General features: G+C 35.3%; 1 pseudogene; it reads left to right on the forward strand.

Moving 5' to 3' along the window:
• Window positions 1–7,140: 7,140 nt before the first annotated feature.
• Window positions 7,141–8,483, forward strand: LOC109687512 (trace amine-associated receptor 7a-like; annotated as a pseudogene).
• Window positions 8,484–8,936: the final 453 nt, after the last annotated feature.

Consider the following 8,936-nt stretch of genomic DNA (forward strand, 5'->3'; position numbering starts at 1 on the left):
CATGAGCCGTCCATCATTTCTCAGCTGCCTTGGTTGCTCTCCAGTGCTTTAAACATTGCTCTATGTGTTCAAATGCACTTTCATCACTGTTCTCTGTGGAGGAATAGTTTAATACCAGCTCTTTTATTATAACCCAGTTCAGAAATTTTCCCCTTGAATCCCACAATTTTTATTTCATTATATTTGTCATATTTTCATCATGTCACAATTCAGTTAATAAAATGTTGTAATTTTCATGTTGATTCTTTCCTTGTCCCATGGACTTCTGTGTTAGACTATCATTTCTCTGTCTTCAGATTCTCTCAGTCTCACACTTAATATTTACTCTAAATCACCACCAAGCCCATCAAAACCATCAGTACCATGCAGTTCCACTGTCTGTGGTCAATATCCAGAGATGTTGAAGTGACCAAAGGAGGTCCCTTGAAGTTTAGGAAAAAAAAATTTCTGTGGCATAAGTTTTGACCCATGGGAGGCAGTGGTCAGTGGACAGTCAGCACAAGATCAAATTTTCTTTCATCCTGTCTATAGACTTCCATATGCCAAATGTTTGGATCCTTCATGGCTTGAGAAGCAGACAAACAACAGCCATTTAAAAAACTGGTTTACACTTTTCTCCTGAAGCTTCCAAACTTGGTTATTATTTTCTTGAATATGATAAACATATTAATATTAAAAATTATCAAAGGGATTCAACTTAGTTATTGTAAAGTATAACATGACTTTTTAAATATATACTTGATAGTCCATTCTTACTGCTGCTTTCCACAGTGTTGTCTTGTTCCTTTGGTTCCTGGTCACTAATATTGAAGTTGAGACCATCTACGTGAAAAATTGGTTTAATAATTTGAGGACTGAGATGATAGGATCTTCCTCAAAGACAATTTGCATTTGTTTCCAGCATGTAGATAGCAGAATGAGCAATCTTGCACCATTCTAACTAATCTCCTTCATAGAAACTAAGGCAATTTGGAGGGAAAGCTTACCAAGATGAATAGTAGTATTCCAGGGTTTCATAGAAATACTGTGATGGATGGTGACCTGGGCTCATCTTTCTCATCAGGATCTAAAATCTAATTGATTCCCATCCACCTGATGAGGTTGGCAAAGCTCTGCTGGACTCCTCATCCTCCAAGATGCTTCTTCCAGAATTGGCTAATACTGTTTTTAAAGGTTGCATTAAATTTTAAATTCACAAAGAAAAAATTTCCTTTTTTATCATGGATTTTGAGAAATTTCTTGCTTCATTTATATCTCTCTGATATTTAAAATATTTTTAAAATAGGCTTCCCAGATTTCAAGACACTTTTTCCAGATCTTTTGAGTAGGAGGAATGGTGTACATAACCTATCTCACCAGTATTCACAGCAGATGTCCCATATGAAAAAATTTTAATAAACACAGTAGGAAAATAATCTTGGGTGACATGTAGCATAACCTTAAATCACTAAGTATGTTTATATTTAAGTAAACTAAATAAACATGTTTTGTAATCTCTATTTTTATGTCAGGGAAAGCATGATTGCTGTAAGAACTAGATCTGTAAGGTGATATGTTCTCAATAACAGATCTGTTGCTATTTACCTAATAACTTTCTTGCTACTTATTTTGTTTGCTAGTCACCGTTCTTATGGTCAGAAGTATTTGAACGACCACAAAGAGAATTTTTTTCTGCTTGGACTTTTTTCTTCTGGCTAAGAGGGAATATAGGTACAGAGTTTGTGTCTCCATAGGCCCTGATTTTGCAAGAAGAGGACAAGAGGGATGCTCAGCTCAGTAGAAGAAACAGAGTGTGGAAGAGAAAGGAAATGAACCAAAACCCAATCTGAGCCTTGTGGAAAATAGGAAAAGTCAGAAACACCAGGGCCCAGGTAGGAAACAGACAGCAGGGACTTGACCACAATCTAAAGGTTTGGGGGGATGTGGTGTCAGTGTTAGGATCTGTGAGGAGATAGTAGATTATGGATGTGGGTCTGGGAAGCTGATCACACATTGAAACTTAATCTATTGGGATTCTCACCAATAATCGGAAGGATCTCAGAAGACTGTAGGTCAATGAAGTAGGTTTAAATAATGATGATTCCTGGTTCCGACTGGTTCTTCTTTAGTCAGCTGAGAAGATTAAATAAAAGGATTTTCCTTTACCTGAAAATTATTCATTCATAGTAGCTCATAATTTTTAATATAAGTTGCCTAGAAGCCAGTGTTGCATTTAAATGTGTGATAATTGACATCATTACTTACAGTGCCATTAAAACAATGAGAAAATATTTTCAGGATCAGGCAAAATAGTAACATCATTTAAAAAATACAAATATATTTTAGATATTCTGACCACTATAAAGGCAAAAGGTAACTAGGGAGGGTGATAATATTTTAAATTATTACCTAAAGGAGATACTTCAATTTAGATATGTATATTAAAGTATCATATTGTGCATCTTAAATTTATACAATAAAAAAACCTATAGAGCAAGGATGATTCAACATACACAAATTAATAAACATAATACACCACAAAAATAGAATCAGGAATATAAATCATATGAGCATCTCAATACATGCAGAAAAAGCATTTAATAAAATTGAAAATCACTTCATAATAAAATCTTTGGATAAATTATGTACAGAACAACTCATATTTTTATATAGTAAAGGCTGTATATGACAAACCCATAGCCAACATCATGCAGAATAGGGAAAAATTGAGTGTTTACTGTAAGGTCAGGAACAAAACAAGAGTATCTTAACTCTCATCATTCTAATTCAGTATAGTATTAGAAAATTTAGTCAGAGCAATTAGGCAACAAAAAGAAAGAAAAGGAATACAAGTAGCAAAGGAGGAAGTCACACTATCCCTGTTTTCAGATGATATTGTTTTATTCATAGAAAGTCCTAAAGACTTCACCAAAGACTATTAGAACTGATAATTCAGTAACTTAGCAGGACACAAACATCAGTGACTTTTATATACATCAATAATGTATTTTCTAAGAAAGAAATTAGAAAAGCAAACCCATTCACAAAAGACACACACATACATACGCACACAAACAGGAATAAACTTAACCTCTGATACCTCTAATACCTCTACAAGGAAAATTTCAAAACACTGAAGGAACTGAAGAAGATACTGAAAGGTGGAAAGTTCTCTATGACCATGGATTGGGAGAATTAATATTGTTAAAATAGCCACACTCACACTCCTCTAAGCTATCTTCAGAATCAATCCAAATAAAACTGCCAGATATTCTTCGCAGAACCAGAAAAAAATCTTAAAAGTAACCCCTACCCAGCACAACAATAAAAAAAAACTGAATTAAAAAATTCATATGGAAGCACAAAAGACTCTGAATAGCCAAAGCAATTCTGAGCAAAATGACCCATGCTAGAGGCATCATGACACTTGATTTGGAAATAACTAGAAAGTCATAGTAACAAAAACAGCATAGTATTAAAATCAGACACAGAGCCCAGTAGAATAGAATAGAGGACCCCAACATAAATCCATACATCTTCAGCCAAAGGATTCTCCACAGAGTGCCAAATATATACATTGTAGAAAAAAAGAATCTCTTTAATAAATGGTTCTGGGAAAACTGGGTGCTCACATATAGAAGCCAAAAAGTATCTCTCCCCCTGTACAAAAATTATCTCAAGTGAATCAAACACCATACTGTAAAACTTGAAACTCTGAAACTACTAGAGGAACACATAAAGAAAACATTTTAAATACTGGCACAGGAAATGATTCCATGGATAGGACTCCAGAAGCCCAGGAAACAGAAGCAAGAATTGACAAGAGGGATTGCATCAGATTAAAAAGTTTCTGCAAAGCAAAGGAAAAAATTGATAGAATGATCCACATAATGGGAGAAAATCTTTGCCAACTATTCATCTGTCAGAGGAATAATATCCAGAAAAACCACAAAGTAATTAAATTTGAAGAATGAGTAATTGATCTGATTAGGGTCTTCTCAAAAGAGGAACTACAAATGCAAATAAGTATATGAAAAATGCTCACTGTTTTTAGCCACCAGGGAAATACAATAAAAATTACATTGAGATTCCATTTCACCTAGGTAGAATAGCTAGTACAAAAAATAGCAAATGCTGGCTAGGATCTGGAAAAAAAGGATCCTTACTCACTATTGTTGGGAATGTAAATTAACAGCATAGAAAAATATGGAAGTTCCTCAGAAAACTAAAACTAGAACTTCCATACAATCTTGCTATCTCATTACTATATATATCCAAAAGAAGTAAAGTCAGAATATAAAAGACTTACACATATGACCATGTTTATTAGAGCACCATTCACAACAGCCAAGATACGGAATCAGCATAGGTGTATATCAACAGATGAATAAAGAAAATTATATATATATATATATGTACACGTACACACAATGGAGTGTATAGGTTAATAAAACCCTGTTGTTTGCAGGAAAATAAATGGAACTGGAAAACATCAGGCTATGCAAAATGACTGAGACACAAAGACAATTATGGCATGTTTTCTCTCATGTATAGAATCTTAAGAAAGAAAAAGAAAAGCTGACTTGAGTAGAAGAGGGACTATTAGGAACTTTCCAGGGGGTCAGGAGTTAGGGAGAGAGGGGAGTGTGAAAGAAGGCAGAGCAAAGGTCAGGGGTCATAATCAGTGTCTGACGTGCATGTGTAGAAATGGAATGCTGCAATTAATATTAATATTAATGTTAATAACTGTAATTTTTCAGGTTGGGTTCTTTTTCATTTTCAAATATTTTTTATTGTTCTGCTAAGGGTAATGTGTGGCATTTGTAAAAGATCTTACAATATGTCAAATATATTATAGTTGGATTCACCCCCTCCATCATTCTCCCTTATCCTCCCTCCCCATTCCAGGAATAGTTTCAACGGTCTCATTTTTCCATTTTCATACGTGAGTACACAATATTTCCACCACATTCACCCTCTTACACCTTTCCTTATGTCCTCCTCCCTCCCACTGGTACCAACCCCCAGACAAGACCTGTTCTGCCCTCCTGTTCTCTGATTTTGTAAAAGAAAAAAAATGACATTTTTGTTTGTTTAAGAGAGCTATACAGGGAGTTTCCTAGTAACATTTCCATATATATATATGTATTTCATAATCTGACTTGGTTCATCTCCTCTATTTCTCTCCTTTCTATCTTAGTCCTCTTCTTATGGTGATTTCAATGGATTAAAAATTCTATATTCATTTTTGTATAGAAAGTGCATCAACCATATTCACCTTCTTAATTTCCTTCTTTTACTTTCCCTCAAGTGGTAAGAGTGCCTGCCTCGCAAGTGTGAGGCCCTGAATTCAAACCCCAGTACTGCCAAATAATTGTTTAAAAAGGTACAAAAACAAAAATCCTACCAGTCAAATGCTCTTGAAAAAATCCGAATTAAAAAGAAAAATGTCTTCAATAGTAAAGTGGATAATTTTTAATTAAATAAAAAATAAAATATTACTTGTATGAATGTGAAAATACATTCCCTGTCTTCATAAGTCCATGTATGCAATCCAAAAGCATGTTACCTTTTCTACTCTAAAAATTTGACAAGTATGAAAAAATAACAATATGCTGAGTTGACTAAATAAAAGGGAATGCTATGGATAAAGATGCTGATGAAAATGAAAACCATTTTAAATTCTCTAATATAGAAATTTTAAGTTGAGAAATTTTCAAATGTAAATTATATCTCCACATTAAAAACTGACTTCAGGGACTGGTACATGGGTCAAATGACAGAGCACCTGTCTAGCAAGTGTGAGGCCCTGAATTCAAATCTTAGTAGTGTCAAGAAAAAAAAATGAAAGAAAAAGAACTGATTTAAGAAAAATGAGCATAAGTTACTCATCAAAAGAATCTTATCAAGGACTAATAAGAGATGGATGCAGTGTCTTGCATCCATTATCCCAGGATCCCAGGTGATCACAGCTTGAGCCCAGGATTTGGAGACCAGCCTGAACAACCTAGACAGACTGTCTCCAAAAACAAAAAAAAAAGTCAAATATGGATCCTTTTCTAGAGTTAAAGGGGAAAAGGAAAATTTTCAAATGTAAAAATGCACTCATATATTAGAATATTCTTCTACATTTTATTTTTAGAGCTGGCAGAATGGCTCAAGTGGTAGAGCATTTCCCTAGCAAGCATAAGGCCTGGAGTCACATTTTATTTTTAAAATATCTTTCCAATAATTCCCTTAAAAACTAACAAACAAACCTTATAAGAGAGACGACTTTATTTCTACTTACACTTCCTTTCTTTGATTCCATGAGGAAAACACCTTATCTTCAACCCTCCCACTGTTCCAAAACCACGGCTATTAAAACTAAACCTGGAATGTTATAGTTACTGATATATGGATTTGCATTTTTTTCTTTGACACAAATCAATGACAGGAGGCATAAAGAGCTTCTCTGAGGAGTTCTAATGACAGGCAATATGATGATCATTAGTAAATAATTCTCACAAAATGAAAAGGCAATTTCCACCAATTAATAAGATAAAACAATATGGCTTTCAAATTCTAAAGGTTTGCTAGAACAGGTATCATTTTCATTTCCCTTTCTTTAAAAAGTCAAATGTTATTTGCAAATCAGAACAGCATATATTTGGATTTTCCATAAACAAAATTGTTATGCAAAAGTTTCTTGCAAGCCTCTCCTGGCACTAAGGGGTTCGGTCTAAGGGGCTTTAGGTATTGGGAACATTAAGCTGCATCCTGAGGGGAAGATTGCGTGGGGTATTGCTTTAGTTTTGTATAATTAGGATAAAAACACTAATAAAAGGTGCCATTTGAACACGCATCACAAAAGACCACTGCTATTGAGGACAAACTCCTCAAACTTCTCAGTATGAGGAAGAAGGAAATTCAGAAAAATATTTAAATAGAAGTAGATACCATTTGTGAAATAATGGAAGTTCATTGTTTATGTGCTGGGAAGGAAATAATTTTGAGATGAGGCTATGGATAAGATTCTAAATATAGGAATGAAAGCAAAGGTACAAGTTGTGGTACCAATTACTAAAATATTTTGTATCTTTTCTCAGGATTTTTGAAAAGAGGAATAATATATTAGACCACAGAGAATGACAGTTTTCTCAACAATCAAATCAGAGAATCATGAGTGGTGACCTGACCTCTCCTGCTGCTGTCCAACTGTGCTACAAGAACCTGAATGGATCCTGTGTCAAAACCTCCTACTCCTCAGGCCCCCGCCTGCTGCTCTATGCAGTGTTTGGAAACCTCCTGGTGATGACCTCCATCCTCCACTTCAAGCAGCTGCATTCTCAAGCCAACTCCCTCATTGCCTCTCTGGCCTGTGCTGACTTCTTGGTGGGGGCGACAGTGATGCCCTTCAGCATGGTCAGGTCTGTGGAGAGCTGCTGGTACTTTGGGGAGAGCTACTGTAAATTTCACTCTTGTTTTGAAGGGTCATTTTGTGTGCTTCCATCTACCACTTGTGCTTCATCTCCATCGACAGATACATGGCTGTCACTGACCCCCTGATCTACCCAACCAGGTTCACTGCCTCTGTTTCTGCCACCTGCATCGCCTTCTCCTGGCTCCTTTCCATTACCTATAGCTTTTCCCTCCTTTACACTGGGGCAAATGAAGCTGGGCTGGAGGAACTGGTGAGTGCCCTCACCTGTGTGGGGGGCTGTCAAATTGCAGTGAATCAAAGTTGGGTCTTGGTAAATTTCTCATTCCCACTTTTGTGATGATAACTGTTTACTCCAAGATTTTCCTCATCGCCAAACAACAGGCTAGGAAAATTGAAAGTCTGAGCAATAAGACTGCAAAGTCATCAGACAGCCACAAAGACAGAGTAGCCAAGAGGGAGAGGAAAGCAGCAAAAACGCTGGGAATTGCGGTGGTGGCGTTTTTCATTTCATGGCTGCCGTACTTCATTGATTCCATAGTTGATGCCTTCCTGGGTTTCATCACACCCCCACGCGTGTATGAAATCTTAGTTTGGATTGCTTACTACAACTCAGCAATGAACCCCTTGATCTATGCTTTCTTTTACCCTTGGTTTCGAAAGGCCATCAAACTGATTGTCACTGGCAAAATCTTGGGAGATGATTCCACATCAATAAACTTGTTTCTGGAGTAGGGTCTTGATTTACACTGAGGGAAATGAAAAGAAAGTCACAGTAGACTCATGATTGGGGAAGGAACTGATTATACACGGGCAAGATCTCCTTTTGTAAAATTACTGACTTGTATTTCAACCTGACCTAAACACTTGAATTCAGGTGTAATTTACTTTGATAATTATGAAATTAAATCCCCATTGTAATTGAAACACCATGAACCTGATGCCAATAGTCATTTATATCTGTGATCTTGGTCTGTTTAGTTTTCTCTTAGCTCTTCTGTGTGTCTAATTAATAGCACTTTTCTTGTAATATACTTGAGAAAATATATATAAGGCTATACTCTAGTATTTTAAAATTCTGATTCCTGGCTTTTATTACTTTATATTAATTGAATCCTTGGGCATACATTCTCTCTATTCATGTGTAATTTTTTCTGAATAAAATCTAAGAGAAACTAAGAGAATTTTAGAGAGGTACTGGCTCTGCTCACAGAGGGCCAAAATGTGAGTCTGCACTGTGTCCTGAGCTGACTTCAGGATCAGGAAAAATAAATCAAGAGATAAATCTATTAAATAATATCAGTTCAATTGTCTACAATGGAAAAGAAGATTAGTGTCATAAATAACAACATTGATTCATTCAATGAACTACTTCCTGGTGAATAAGCACACTCATAAGATAAATTAAAGCTCAGAAACTTTATAAGTTGCCATATAATCAGAGATTTTAAGATTATCATTCATCATTTAACATTATTTCTAAATTAACTTATTCAATTAATTTTGTTAATTGTTCTAAAAATTTACAAAAGTTTTC

This window comes from Castor canadensis, chromosome 1 (genome assembly GCF_047511655.1).
Source record: "Castor canadensis chromosome 1, mCasCan1.hap1v2, whole genome shotgun sequence".
NCBI classification, from domain to species: domain Eukaryota; kingdom Metazoa; phylum Chordata; class Mammalia; order Rodentia; family Castoridae; genus Castor; species Castor canadensis.